The following is a 16,272-nucleotide window of genomic DNA, read 5'->3' as shown; positions in this document are numbered from 1 at the left end:
AGGAGGGGGAGGAGATGTATCTGAAGTTGTTGCGGGAGACCCTTAGTGCTGGGACCAGAGTGCATCTTCTGGTCCCCACGCCATGGAGAGAAGCCATCCACCCCCTCTGTGCATCCAATGCAGAAAGGATGTGCGCCAGGCTGCCAACAATTCTCTCAACCTCCTGCTCCCACTTTTTTGGGGAGAGTCACTGGATCTTGTGGTGGGATTCAGGCTTCTGCCTGCACCACAAGGGTTTTCTCTTGGCCTGACGGATACAGTCCAGCCACCGTTGATCCATCAACACCCTCAACTGTAGAGATGCCCTGACCACTGGGAGACACAGACAACATGAAGGAAAGTCACAGCGAGCAGACCAAGATGTAAGACCCTGTGGGTGGAGGTCTGATGTGGAAATGAATCACGAGCGTGGCAAAATCAAGTCTAAGGACCATGATGCAGGCATGGGGGAGATGCAAGGCCATCCTTCTAAGCTTTGGGGAAAGGAGCATAGAGGGCGGGAAATCTGACCTTATTTTAAAAGATAAGTAGAATCTGGGTAGAGAAGGAAAGGTAGAAGGAAGGTGGCTCTTATTGTTTATTTTGTTTTGTTTTATTGAACTATAGCTGATTGAGAGGGAGGGTGCTTTTACTCAAAGGGTTGACCTCTACCCACTGCATCAGCACCTCCTACTACTTATTAGAGATCCAGTTTCTCAGGATCCATCCATCAGAGAACGGATCCATTTATCTGTTTGGAGAAGTCTTCTAAGTGGTCCTATCTCATTCAAGTTTGAGAATCACTCCTCTAGGCAAAGCGACCATCAGATGTGAAAGCAGAGGGGCATGGGGGAATAAACAAGCGTGATATGTCTAGGGAGACACTAGGATTCTGAATTGAGTCCAAGATGTGATGCTTGCAAAATAATTTCTCCCCACCCCCTCCTCTCTGGGAGGCTCTCTAAGACCAACAGGGAAGCCCAGGGTTTTCTTGAGACGACCTAGTAGCAGGGCATGTGAAGATGTATCAGCTGGAAAGAGCTTCTTTCCTGAATTATCTGATAAAACTTCATGAGGATGTCTGCCTGGAATGCGGATGCAATCCTGGAGGTGAAGCAGCCATTGTATGATCATGAAGAAGAAAACCAAACTCTATGGTTGGAGTGGCAGGAAGATAGAATTAACCTGGGTCCTTAACATCTATGTTGAACCTTAAGACTGCCTACCTACCTATTTTTTGTTATTTGGCAAAAATAAGTGTTTTCCAGTTAAATCACTTTAGTTTGGCTTTCCTCTGGAAGGCAGGCTAATACAATATTAGCTGATATAAAAGGTGTTTCAGAATCTAGTAAAACATGAACAAAACATTGAAAATAAATAAATCACAACCATTTGTTCATTAGGCAAAGACTCTTACTAAAAAGAAGAAAAGAGAAAGGAGATTCTATCCCAGTATACAAGCTTCAGAGGAGCTGCGAATACCACCTGGGGTAAATTTTTGTTAAGAATATAGGTTTCTCTTTGTACAGATAGAAAGGACTAATGACATATGGTGTGTGCTACTGCTTCAGAGACCCACAGAGGTAACTGTCTCTCCCCCAATAACTTTTCTAGGTCATTACTAACCGAAAATGAAAAAGGTGAGAATATCACAGTACATGCATCGGTCAGCTAAATGTTTGCTTTACAATATCCAGTGCTAAAGTTAAATTTACTATGGGTCATTTATAACAAAGTAAGTCTTACCTGACGCATATAGAAAGGAAAAGAAACACACAATAGAAATATGGGGATAGTTAAATCCTAGACAAATAACAGACCTCCCTCTTGGCTCTAAGGTGATGGGTAACTCTTGGAGATGGAAAGTGTCACAATGTTTCCTAACAGCTCATTACAGAATGGCAGCAAAGGGCGCATAGAAGTCTGAAGGGCCAGCAGGAAAGAAACCAGATCTAACATGCTTGTTTTTTGTTTTTTGTTTTTTTTTATTTAAAACTTGTACACTGTCATTTGCAAGATACACTGAAGGATTATTTCCTCTTCAGCTGAGAGATATCATAAAATAGAGCCCGTGTATGTGTGATAGAAACTACATGGTATGAACCCTGTATGTTTTTTCTATGTGAGCTTCACTTACTATCTGTTGATGCAGGTTATCAGGGGGGAAATTCTCTTTCCCATGAAGTTTTAATGCAGAGAAAATTGATTTAAATTGCCGCCAGTGATTGGTTTTAGCTAGGGATGATTAAATCTGAACGCACTTCTGGGTCTGAGCTCTGTCATTTCTGTTGTGAAACAGCAAATGTAATATCTGCTTAGACGCTTCTCTTAGTTGGTTCCATAAAGAGGTAGGGGACTGGATTCTTTCATGGCCTTGGTGGCAGGGAACGCTCGCTCCATTTTGAGAATTTCTCTTTAAAACATGGTTTGGGGTCAGCAAACATTGGTGAATGTCCAGCTAATCCACATTTTCTCCACATTTGTTATTTCCAGTCTTTCCAAATTGCAGTAATTTAGTCATTTTGGTATGTAGTGGTTTTCATTTTAATTTCCCTAAGACTAACCAAGTTGAGTACCCTTTAAAAATATATATATATGTGTGTGTGTATAAATATATATTTGAGAAACATACAACATGAAAGTCACAGTGAGCAAGAAAAGATATATATATATAATATGAACATTTGTATCTTAGACATCATATATAATATATAAAAACATAAATCAACATATTTGTAATATATAAACATTTATATTTAAAATATTATGTGTGTGTGTGTGTGTATATTTGGCCATTTAGGTATCATTTCCTTTTTTTTTCTGGTATCTGTCTTAGATTTTTAATCCATAAAAATCCCAAGGTATCAAATAAATGCCTTCTTTTTTCTTCTCCCCTTATTCCATGCATGCTTTTTACCCCAAGTATTCATAAATAAAATAATTTTACAAATAAGATTGAAAAAGAGGTTTAGCAGAGAAAACTGTTTCCTCTTGGAGTTTTCCCCCTGCCAGTACACCACACAGACCTGCATGAACCTGTGACTTTGAATGGGGAGAGAATTGTATGTGACCGCCGTGACCTGCAATACAGTCCAGTTTTGGAAATGAAGGTCCTGTCTTGGCTTTATTTATTATACAGTGCGACTCTGGGCATGTTGTTCAAACTCTCCACACCTTGTTTTCCTTACCAATAAAATGATCCAATCAGTTACTCGAGGATTGAATGAAGCAGAGTCTGTATTTCTCATAATTTGTGTATTTACTTACTTACTACAATCTCACAGATGTCGAGGTGCTATTACATCTTATCCCCAGCTACCTGCACTCATATATGAGTTTCTTGAACTACAGGCTGGACTCATATCTGGAGCTTCTTTAATTAAAGTCTGGTTAACAGAGTAAAGTAAGAAGTCAAAAACCTGCTTCAATGCATTTTTGAGTAGTTACTTGTATTTCAAAGATTTTGCCAATTTTGAGGATAAAAGTTCCCTATTTAGATAAATAATACTAGTCATGTTGCCTTGATCACTGTGTTAGGACTTACTCCATGGGACATGAAACTGCAAAAAGAAACAATAAATAACCCCAGGGAAGCTGGCCATGTTCTCTGAATTGCTGAAAGCAGAGAACACCTCAGAATACAGACAGAAATAGTTCTGTATATGTTGAAAGTGATCATTAGAAACATCTGTTTGGTCTGATCCCCTAGAGGCTTATGAAGAATCCCAGTAATAATAATGCTCATTAGCAGAACATTATTTCTCTTTATTCGATTTGTTACTTAATCCAATTAAAATGTGCTTGTATACATCTCAGGAGGAAAGATTTCAATTGTACCCATCTAGTTGCAAAGGCAAGCAGATTTAACAAAGTTCTGTATTTTAAGAAAACCCCAGTAACAGCCGAGAAGATGCTCTTTTTTAAAAAAAATATTTTATTGAAGCATAGTTGGTTTACAATGCCATGTTAATTTCTGCTGTACAGCAAAGTGCCTCAGTTATACATACATTCTTTTCATGTTCTTTTCCATTATGGTTTATCATAGGATATTGAATATAGTTTTCTGTGCTGTACAGTAGGACCTTGTTGTTTATCCATTCTATATATAATTCTCTATGTCATACTTTGCATCTGCTAATCCCAAATGCAAATGGCATTATTTCCTTCTTTTGTAAGGCTGAGTAATATTCCATTGTATATATGTACTATATCTTCTTTATCCATTCCTCTGTCAATGGACATTTAGGTTTCTTCCATGTCCTAGCTATTGTAAAGAGTGCTGCCATGAATATTGGGGTGCATATGTCTTTTCGAATTAAGAGTTTTCTCTGGATACATGCCCAGGTGTGGGATTGCTGGATCATATGGTAGTTCTATCTTTAGTTTTTTCAGGGACCCCCATACTGTTCTCCATAGCGGCTGCACCAATTTACATGCCTACCAACAGTGTAGGAGGGTTCCCTTTTCTCCACACCCTCTCCAGCATTTGTTATTTGTAGACTCTTTAATGATGGCCATTCTGACTGGTGTGAGGTGATACCTTATTGTAGTTTTGATTTGTATTTCTGAGAAGATGCTCTTGATTTCTAGATTGGGCATTTCTTGTGGGTCTGCTGGAGGAAACAGCAGGTGGTACTTTCCAAGGTTAGAACCCCAAAGTTCAGGGGTTCAATGGAAGGGTCATTTCCAAAGACCCACCCATCTTGCTCCTGTACCTAGAACGTTATCACTCAATTTGGTGGTAAATAAGAACCATAACCACAGAGAGAAGCTTGGAGGAATCCATCCAAAAAAATATAGCTTGTCTCAAAAATATTTTTTCAAATAATAGAGTAAAAAAGCATCTAGCAGTGTTGGTACAGAGCGTGGGATCATTGTTTTTCCGTTTCCTCCTTGATCTTCTTTCAAATGAAATTTTTATGCCAGAAACTAGTTTGCTTTCATGAAAGTAAACTTTTGTAGGTAAAAATACAGCACAGTTTCTTTTCCAGAATTACCTTTAAAAGCTAAAACCAGAGTTACATAAAGCAAACGATTGCCTGGTAAACTTGAATAATGCATAATAGTACCCTTTAGGGATGTATCCCAACTCTTATTTCTGTGTTTCCACAGGAATGTAAAGAGCATTTTAATTTTTAATTGAAGACTTTCTCTAGTGTGTCAAGGGCGAAGCTAGATCATGATAGTCAGACCTATTCAGTGCTGGACGCAGAATCCACGTTATAAGTCCAAGCTTTCCATGTCCTCTACCTGTTATCACTGTGCGATTCTCACCACTGCCTTATATAGGAATCAGTTACCATAAGCGGAGTTGGAATCCAAAGAAACGTGTATTTGCCAGTTCAGGACCATCATCCGTTTGCTTTTTTCTGTTGCGTTTTCAGAAGGAGGTCCATTAAGACAGTCAGGAGTTACTTGACGGTGATAAAAGCAGTCATCTAGACTTCTGTTTTTGCACGAAACAACTCCATGTGCCAACCGGAGTTTGACTCCATGCCACTGCCCTGTGTTATCAGATCCTTTTTAACCCCGTCCATTAAATATTGGAGCAAAGAATGCCCCGTGGTGACCTCCATCACGTAATAGATCAAGGAGAAAATGCACTTGCAGGAGACACTATGGACTTTGCCTTAATGGCTTGCGCAGGTAATGCTTATTGTAGATGAACACAATCGGTGTGGTGTCATGTAATGACAGGTAGATGGCTCTGATAGGGAAGAATAGGCCACTTGCTGGATGTGTGCGTTGAGTCCAGTCCTTCAACTTCTCCAGACATCGCCTCCACAGTTGTGAACTGGTGCTAAGTCCTTGGGGAGATGTTGCAGTTAAATAAAGCAGCAACGTGTGAGCATGCTGGGTGCACTGGGACACTTTCTGCACACCTCACTGGCTTCACCATTTATTGGACCCTCTTGCTCTCATAGCATTTTTCTACACACCCTCGTTCTGCATCCACTACGTAGAACTAGACTATTTTAATCTATCGCCCCAGTTCTCGGACTAGGCACTCAGAGGAAATGCTGACCTCATTCCTGTACTCCTGGAATTCGATAATGTTCCTCTCACTCCATAAGCACCTGGTGAGTGAACAGATGAAGGATTGCATGACAAATTACCACATGATCGAATGAGCAGAAAGGATGAATAAACCCTGTACGTTTCATAAGAATATGGTGCCAAAAGTGTAGCGTTTTGGGGAGAAGAATACATGCATCTGCTTTATTGCACGTATTTTCAGTTGCTTGTTGTCTAGTCCACTAAACTAAGGCTATCCTAAGACTATTCATTGAAATTTCACTCTTCATACTATTGCTAAGGAAGAATGATCTCTGGGTCTGAATTGCAGTGATCCCTATGAATATTCTTCTGAACCATATTTTCCCACATTATTATTTTTTATTGGTTTGTGTGGCTGTGTCTTTAATGACTGGTGTCTCTCCACTGGGGTATAAGTTCAGTGGGTGTTTCAGGCACGCTCCTCCTCTATCCCCAGGATGTAATACAGCATGTGGAACGTGGGACCACTATGATTAATTTATATTTTGTATTAGAAAAGTCCATAGAGCTTATTTTTTTTTTAATTCTCAAAGTTAAAAATAATTCTAAAAGCAAAAATTCTGAATTTAGTATGTTCCTTGTTGAAAAGTGAAAATGTGGGACAATGGTAGCGCTACTACTGGTCACTCAGAAGTGATTATAAATACTGTGCTTTTCCAATGAATTATAGTTGATTCGTTCTTTATATTTTTTCAACATTTTTCTTATGGTGTGTTTAAATGGGGTCATCATTGGGAATAATTAGTATTCTTTGTCATTTTGTGAAGGAGGAGCTCAGTTTATTATTTCAGAGTCTGCTTCACCAGAAACATTTAAAGGAAAATGTGATCAAACATCGTGGGGGGAGGGAAAGGGGGAGTGGCAGGAATGTGCAAATAAAATGTCTACTCTCTTGGGCTTCCCCGGTGGCGCAGTGGTTGAGAGTCCGCCTGCCGATGCAGGGGACACGGGTTCGTGTCCCGGTCCGGGAAGATCCCACTTGCCGCGGAGCGGCTGGGCCCGTGAGCCATGGCCGCTGAGCTTGCGCGTCCGGAGCCTGTGCTCCGCAACGGGAGAGGCCCGCGTACCGCCAAAAAAAAAACAAAATAAAAAAATAAATAAAAGTTAGGCTTTTGTCTCCACATTTCCAAAGTGCTGAAATAAATTTGGTCAAAACATGTTTGGGGGTTTCCCACCCTTTTCATTCAGATGAAGTATAATTAATTTTATGTGTTTAAAAGCCCTCAATAAAAATAAAAATAGTCTTAGAGAACCAGGAAGAAGAACAAGCCCAAATGACTTTATTAATGAGCAAAGTGAGATTAAAGGTAATCTCTGGGCTCCGAGAGGTGAGAAATGGGTTTTGTCTTGTTCTTTTTCTAGTGCCCAGTGTCCGCCATTCAGGTGAGCAAATGGCGGGATGTTAAATCAACTCACCCAACACAGTAGAGATCACTCAGCACGATTCCATTCTGAATCCCACGGCCCTCACATCAGGGTCTCCCCGCAGCCCTGACACCCATATTCTTTAGGCCGAAGAATAAATGCCTTGTAGTACTGTTGAATTTCAAAATTATAATGAGTCTCAAAACTCATTCCATAAAATGCAAGAATGGCTCCATATCTGTGAATGCCATGCGCCATGATATTAAATCACCTAGGACGTAAGCCAGGGGATCGGTATGTGCCAAAACCAACCTGATAAAATTCAGTGTCTCCTCCGGGTAAAATGCGTAATGAAAAAGGACGGATAATTTTATTATGAACAAATAGTATTCTCAGCTGTGAACCAGCACTTTAATTCATATGGAAACATTAAAGAGATCCCTATTAAAGTTGGTGTAAGATAAGGATGCCCAATTTGTTATGATTTAACATTGTTGTGAAATTACTGCCCAATTCAGTTAGACAAAAGAGAGAAATAGGGAATGCAAATTAGGAAGGAGGAAATGCAGTAATTTGCAGATGGGAGTGTATATGTGGAAAACATTGATGTAATCTAAAAAGCTGTTGGAAACAAGAAGAAAATTCAGTAATTTTATTCAGTACTGTATATATGATCTATAACACATAATATATGCTCTTGCTTTTTAAGAAATTGTTTTACATTCCTCACAGTTTTTCCATGGGAACTTAATACATATGAACTTGTAGACCGTAATAGTACATATCAAAGCATGGTGTTAAACAATATTAATAAAAGTTCAGTAGAGATGTGTGATTAGACAGATCAATAGAAGAATAGAGAATCCTAACATTGCCCCCAGTACATACTAAAATTTTATTTTTAATACAGATGGCAATTCAGACCAAGCCAGGACACCTAAAACAATCACCCACCCCTTATGTATCAATACATTGTGTCAAATAGCTAAAAATTTGTGAGGGTGGGGGGATGTACGTTTACCCCTTCCAACAAAGGAAATAGTACACAAACCAAAGATTTAAACATAAAAGGGGTATGTTTTTAACATATTTTTAATATTTTATTGAAATATTTTAATATTAAAAAAATAATGTTAGAGTATCAGAGGCATTTCTAAGGAAAGCAAAAATCCAGACACTATAACAAAGAAATTGATAAATTTGGTAATATAAACTGAAAAACAAAACCCAACAATTCCTGCATAAATAGGTAGAAACATCAAAAGTATAAAATCATGCAAAATATTATGTACAAAGCCACGTTTGCCTGCCGTTGATAGCTTTTACAATTTAATGAAAGACCAAGATCCCAGCAGAAAGAGTAGACCAAGGACGGGAACAGATATTTCATGGAAGAATAAATACTATTTGCTTATAAACATAAGAAAAACTGTCCAACCACGTTCATAATGTTAACAGGAGAATTAAAACAATTAGATATAGATATACAGATATATTTTTTTACCCTGTTGTTTTGAGAAAGCTCAAAGTATTTGAAAATACATATAGTATTGGCAAAGATGTGGGGAAACGGAAGCTATTGGTAGGAACATAAAATGGCGTGATCTCTTTGGAAAGAAATGTGATCTAGCAATTCCAAATCTAGATATTTATGCTACCCATCTATTCAAATATGTGCACAGCTCAACAGATAAAAAGGCTCATTTTGGCATGATGTATAAAACAAAGGACTTGAAACCACCTAGGTGGACATAATTGAAGATTAGTAAAATAAAGTATGATACCTCCGCAAAAAAGATGACTTTGATGCAATGATACATGGATGATGAAATAGAAAGTTTTCCCAGATAAACTGTTTAAAGAGAAAATGAAGTGCAGAAGAATGTGTATAATACCTTCCACTTGTGGAAAAATAATATGTATATACATATATATGCATACGTAAGTATATAATATACACACCTGTACACTGATTGTTGGTCTGGGTTTTGACCATGTTCTATTCTTTGCACATCCCTTTTTTCTTCTGAGATTTTTTCTAACATGGGTATGCATTACTTTTATTTTAAGTTTAAAAGCAAGTTAAAATGAAAAACAAATGAAGGTAGAAAGGTGAAATAAGAGCCATCCCCATCACCTTACTTCCTGAAATGTTCTTTTCCTCACAGTGTGACCCAATACCGTTCTCTTTTTAGAGCCAAATGAAAGCCGACAGCCCCTGGGATCTTTTCCCAAATAAATACCGATTAGTTACCCAGCTATAAGCTACAATTAATCTCACTTTTGTCCAGAGTGAATTCATAATTTAATATTTCCTTGACAAGGCAGGAGATGTATTAGGAATTTGCTGTCATTGCTGTCAATTATTGTGGTGCCTTAGACGCACGTAAGTCTAGGTTGAACATGTAAAAAGAGCGTCTTTTGAGAGAATGCTCATGCAAGCATCACTTCATAATATTATTCTATAGCTTTTTATAGTTCCACTGATATTACATTTTTGCTTTACAATCACTTACCCATCACATTACCATTCCATTAAGGATACGACTCCGTCATCTGTTCTATCATATATCTATCATCTATCTATCTATCTATCTATTGTCTATATTCTATCTGTAATCCATCACCTATCTACCTACCATCTATTCTATGTCTCTATGTATCTATCATCTGTCATCTATCTACCTGTCTATATAAATCATCCGTTATCTATCTACCAATCATATCTATCTATCCATCCGTCTGTCCATTTTCTTTCTATCTTATCATCTATCTTGTATCTATGTATCTATATCTAACTAAATCTATACCATGCAATACTTGGACGTGTAATAGTTAATAGCCTACTACCTAATGTTTTTAAAACCACATTCTTGGTAATAATGGTTCCCCAAATCTCATAATACAATTCTGTGCTGGTTTGCAGGAATTTTCCAAGCCATAAAGAGATGACATCTGACTGCTCTGAGTTCTGTGAAGAGTGATGTGGAGACACACGGCATGACGTGACTGTTACTACAGCCCAACTTGTCCACCAGGTACGTCCACTCGCGCCCCTTTACCAGCCTGTCGCTTGGAAACATTGCTTCCTGCCTACTCTCTCCTCTGAATACAGAGCTTGACGACAGAGCATTAAATGTGTGTGGCTCCGTAGCATGTCTGGTGAATGAGAAGCTAAAGCATTAAGCTGCCCGGCATCTCAGGGCAGGAGCATCCATTGCAGTCCACGTGCGGGCGGCCTCTTCGGCGACAGTGGTTCCCCTTGGAGTGGTTCTCAGAGCTCAGTGGCCTCTGTTGATTCTGCTAAGTAAGTGGCCAACGGGAGACTAAGAACGCGGTCGAGGAGGGGCTAGGATGGGACCAGGCTCCACTGGATTTAGGTCACTTGTCACAAGCAGAGATCAGGTCACGCGTTTCCCTGTGTTTGTTTAGATGACAGACGGTCAGCTCATCCAGGCCTGGCTGGACTTGGAGGGTGCAGAAACGGATCTGGACAAATCTTTGGTGAGGGCGGAGTAGGTGGCCTGGCTCTCAGAGCTGGAGAGAGTAAGCAGGCAAGGGCATCACAGCTATAGATGGAGGAGGGCGGTAGGTCCCAGACTGCAGGGGAGAGTAGGGCTGAGGAGCTGGGCTTCTCCTTCCTCCCTCCCTCCCCCCTCCCCCCTCTTTTCCTCCCTCCCTCCCTCCCTCCCTCCCTCCTTCCCTCCTTCCTCCCTTCCATCCTTCCCTCCCTCCCTCCCTCCTTCCTCCCTTCCATCCTTCCCTCCCTCCTTCCCTCCTTCCTCCCTCCCTCCCTCCCTCCTTCCTTCCTTCCTTCCTTCCTTCCTTTCTTTCTTCCTTCCTTCCCTCCCTCCCTCCCTGCTTCCTTCCTTCCTCCCTCCCTCCCTCCCTCCCTTCCTTCCTTCTCTCTCTCTCTCTCTCTCTCTCTCTCTTTCTCTTTCTCTCTTTCCTACCTGCTTGCCCATTTTTGTCCTTATCACTTGTTTGTCCTTCTGGGACTTTGCAAAGTAACCAAGAGCTGGTTTTTAGGAACATCCTCTGGTCGTAGGACAGAGCAGTAGGGAGACAGACTGATGGACAGGTTTCAGCTGCAAAGCTCTTTCTGAGACAGAAGGGAGGGCTGTTCGTCCAGGAGCAGTAACTTGTAGAAACTCATGAAAGGAATAAAACATTCTCCTAGGAAACCCGGAGATCTTTAACCCAGACACAAAGGCAAGACTGGAGTCTTAGGGGGTAGCCTGAATACCCGCGTGAGAATACACCACGTTGCCTGGCTTGCTCGGCTGAAATCTGTCTCTTAATTTAACCCCTCTCCACAGTACACCGCCCCTGCAACCCAACAGGGTGTCTGCACGGCCACATGCAGCTTCTGAAAAGCGTCACCGGGCTTGTATAACATCTCCTGAAAGCTGTTTACATCTTACGCTTCTTGAAGTTAAAAAATAAAGAAAATTAAATGTGAATGAAAGAGATTGCCAGACATCCAAAGATTGACAGAAACCAACTCTTTTATTGCAGAATAATAGGAGAAAAAAATATTTGCTTAGGCCCTTGCTTTTGTGCCTGACACACATTCGGAAAGTGGTGTCTGAGGTCAGTGTGTGCACTTCCCAGGCTGCCAATCACATTTAAAACCACGACAATATAGCCTGTGTTTCATTTCTCCGTCCCGCTGAGTTAGATCTCAGCCTCACTACCTTCTCACGTCTCAAAAGATGCTGCTCCTTTTTTTTTTTTTTTGACTCACTGAGTTTGCGTTTGCTTCCCTCTTTTTGTGTTTGCTTCCCTCTTTTAACCTCTTTCATCTGGTACCTCCAATCCCTCAGGGCCCACATCCAAGGCACCAACTTTCTGAAGATGCTTAAGCTTCTGGAGGGTAGTTAGTTCCTTCTCCTGGCTGCACAGAGCCTGGGGTCACCCAGTTGTTAAGTCAGACAGATTTGTAGTATGTAGGGTTACTTCCTGTACCAGGCTTCAAGCATCGTCTGAGATTCTATTTTATTTTATTTATTGTGTTTACCTTTGTGCACTCAGGTCCTGGCCCATGATTGGGGTTTTTTAAAGGTTCATTAAAACAAAGCAACTGAATTAATGTGTACAAAAATGTTTTAAACATTCTAGTCACTGCAAAAATCTCATCTACCTGTTAGGTTTATTACAAGTGACTGTGTTCATCAAAGGTTATGTGACTCTATCAATTCTGTTCTGATGTTTCTTCCACTGTGAGTTAGATTTAGGGAGATTGGAGTCCAACAGGTTCTCAACCTTGGACTGAAAAAAAATTTTTTGGCAGAATTCTATGTCCTTTTTTATTCTTTCTACTATCTCGCTAACTTTATTTTTTTAATATATATTCTTGGTTGTGGAGCCATCGTATGCACTGTAGGATGGAAAGCAGCATCGCTGGTCTGTACACATCAGATGCCAGTAGTACTACACCTCCCCCTGGTTGTGACACCCAAAAATGCCTCCAGATGTTGCCAAGCACTCCCTGGGGGGGACAGACAAACTCACCCCAAGGCTGACAATCATTGGCGTTCCCTATATTTTGTTTTCCTTTCTTCTTGTTGTTTTTTAAAGAGTACCTGAAGGGGACCATTTCAAAAGGAAAAACGGCATCTATCATGGAAAGATTCAAGTAGGTGCGGTTTATTTGTTAGACATTGTTGAAGCCAGATAAAGTTCACCTTTCTCCTCTAAGGAGGAGAGAGAAAGAAAGAGAGTTAAACAGAGGCACCTGCAGCCCAAGGGGCCGTACTTGGTACAGATTCAGAACAGGGCGCACGTCGTCAAAGAGTGTGCTGTGGGGTTAAGAGCTGTGGACGGAAGCCAGTCAGGTGCTCTTTCCTCTCTGAGCACAGCCCACCATGGACAAGTCTCTCCTGCCTTATATCCAGTAATCCTTCTCGGGCCTGGATCCCGTCTGCTTTCTACTACAATCACAGGCTTGAACTTGACTCAAATGAACAGTCTGAAAGCCAAATTCGGTCTCCTTGGAATGAAAGGCATTTCTAACGGGCAACCACAACATATTTTTCTCTGCAGTCACCACTCACAAGCTTACCACTCTTGACTTGGTGGTTCATGATTAATTACCCGCTCAGAGCTGCTTAGGGCTTCTCATTAATAGAAAGTCAGCAACAGGGAAAAGGAAAGAAATGCTGGAGTCTTGTCTCCATCTCTACTAAGAGATGACGAAACTATAGGTAAACATTTCAAATTTGTTCAGGAATAAAAAGCAAAGGTTGTCGTATTAATCTGGGTTTTCCAGAGGAACAGAGACAATAGGACATATAGAGATCTAGCTATCCCCAGATATCTAGATCTCTATATATTTACATTATATAAATATGTATATATAAGTATATAAACAGATCTATCTTATCTCTCTCCCTATCTTTCTGTCTATGCATATATAGAGAGGTATGTAGATATATAGATATGACATCATACATATATAGTTTGTGGAGGAATGTATGACGTCATATATGTACACATATCAATATTTATAGTTATAGGGTATGGAGATGCCAGACTATATGATTTCTTCTTTGGCGATAGTATGATTTATGCAGTCACACTGCTGTGTTCTTTGCTTATCCTTCTAGTTAGCGACAACTTCAGAAGTGCTCAAGAACCATAGCAAAATCTCTCTCTCTTTCTCTCATGTATATATATGTATATGAAAAGAGAAATAATTGATATTGAAAGGTTTTTATGTAAGTTCCTTGGCGATAAATGCAATGTGCTAATTCAACACATATTTTCAAACTAAAAAGTGGGATTAATGTAAATCTGCCTAATGGAATTCCAGAATCCTCATTATTTATTACCCATTTGTGGGATGAGAAAAAAAATTGTCTCAAAATGTTAATCCTCGGCTTCCCTGGTGGCGCAGCGCTTGAGAGTCCGCCTGCCGATGCAGGGGACGCGGGTTCGTGCCCCGGTCTGGGAAGATCCCACGTGCCGTGGAGCAGCTGGGTCCGTGGACCGTGGCCGCTGAGCCTGCGCGTCCGGAGCCTGTGCTCCGCGACGGGAGAGGCCACAGCAGTGAGAGGCCCGCGTACCACAAAAGAAAAAAAAAAACAAGTTACTCCCTCTCCCCTGTACTCATCGAGTCTGTTTTGAATTAATGGAGCTTTATGTGCCAACCTCATTAATTATTACAAGTGAATCTGAAGAAATAAGAGACTCGTGTTGATACTTTATTGAAATTTTACAAAATACTCAGATCCATTCATTTGAAAATGTCAGGCAAAAACTAAAAACCTAAGCGTCTGAAATATTTCTATCCGCAAACCATCAGTATACTTGGAAGCCAAAATTTATTATAATTCAATATTCCTACGAGTAATCCCTTTTGTTCTGGGATTAGAACCAATTTCTATTTTCAATGAAATCTTCCATTTATTTCTTTTCTCCTTTAAGGAAATCATTTCTATTGGTCATGAATATTTACTGTTAGATGTTACCCAAAATAACATAGCTACATCAAGTGTGAAATCCTGGCTTTTAAAAGATCATTTCAGGCTATCAGAACGTGAAGCATATTCCATGAAGAGGCTTGTTGGGAGAATGTCAGTTGTACCAATTTTCAGAGTGTATCCAGAATGATGGGGGGAGGCTTCTCATCACTGGCCTCCTAATTTGTATATACTCTCTCTTCACAGTTTCCTTAGAGAAAGATTGCTCTGGTCACTCAGGGTCTTTGTGGTTCCATATGAATTTTAGGAGTGTTGGGGTTTTTTTTCGATTTCTACAAAGAATGCCACTGGGATTTTGATAGAGATGGCGTTGAATCAGTAGATCACAATGGGTGGTATGGACATTTTAACAATATTCTGTCTTCCAACTCATGAACGTAAATATCCTTCCATTTATCTGTATCTTCTTTCATTTCCTTCAATAATTATTTTATAATTTCCAGTGTACAAATCTTTCATCTCTTTGGTTCATTTGTTCCTAAGTATTTTATTGTTTTTGTGGCTATTTTTAATTCTCTTTTTGTGTAGTTTATTATTTGCATATAGAAATGCCACTGATTTCTGTGTGTTGATTTTGTATCCTGCAAATTGACTGAATTTGTTTATTAGTTTTTAGAGTTTTTTGGTTGAGTCTTTAGGGTTTTCTACTTATACGACCACGTCATCTGCAATAAGTGATAATTTTATTTCTTCCTTTCCAATTTGGATGCCCTTTATTTCTTTTCCTTGCATCATGGCTCTGGCTTGGATTTCCAGTGCTGTGTTGAAGAGAAGTGGTGAGAGTTGGCCTCCTTGCTTTGTACTGCATCTTAGAGGAAAAGCTTTCACTTTTTCATTGCTGAGTATGATGGTAGCTGTGGTGTTTTGATATACGGTTTTTGTTGTGGCCATTGAATTCTAAGAATAGATTAAACATTCTCTTGGTGCTTAAAAAATGCACCCAGAATTCAAAAGGTAGAAAGAGCCATCAACTACAAGAAGTGACACCTAATCTATGGAGAAAGTACAAAGATCCCACTGTGTACATGTTTTGCGTTTCCTCCATCAGTTGACGTAGGTCTTAGACTGATTCTGTATGAGCTCCTTCTAACCAGGTAGGGCAGGTCTAGTCCACCCCAGGGATGCCCCAGAGACCAACAGGACAGTGAAACTTTGCTTAAGGTACAATTCCAGCTCCTTCCCCTGAAAGACCTATCCTGGGAATTGCTTTTGTTTCTAAAATCATTATACTCTCTCTCTAAAGCATCTTCTCTCATCGTTCTTTGAAACCGTATTCTGGGAGAGTAATGCGGGCGTTCTGGGATAGACTCTATCTGTATTTTTATTATGTTTTAATGTTCATTTTAAGATTCTTCTCCACCTCTCGAATTACATACAGTTTTATTAT

General features: G+C 39.9%; 1 long non-coding RNA gene across 1 annotated transcript in view; it reads left to right on the top strand.

The window, feature by feature from the left end:
* Positions 1–16,272, top strand: part of LOC137217868 (uncharacterized) — a 388,659-nt gene that overhangs the window by 218,423 nt on the left and 153,964 nt on the right. Inside the window, exon 4 of the long non-coding RNA XR_010940307.1 lies at positions 10,328–10,439. This is a non-coding gene — a long non-coding RNA (uncharacterized lncRNA). The remainder of the gene's footprint in view (positions 1–10,327; positions 10,440–16,272) is intronic.

This window comes from Pseudorca crassidens, chromosome Y, assembly GCF_039906515.1.
Source record: "Pseudorca crassidens isolate mPseCra1 chromosome Y, mPseCra1.hap1, whole genome shotgun sequence".
In the NCBI taxonomy this organism is placed as follows: domain Eukaryota; kingdom Metazoa; phylum Chordata; class Mammalia; order Artiodactyla; family Delphinidae; genus Pseudorca; species Pseudorca crassidens.
This window is presented reverse-complemented; position numbering and strand designations above follow the sequence as displayed.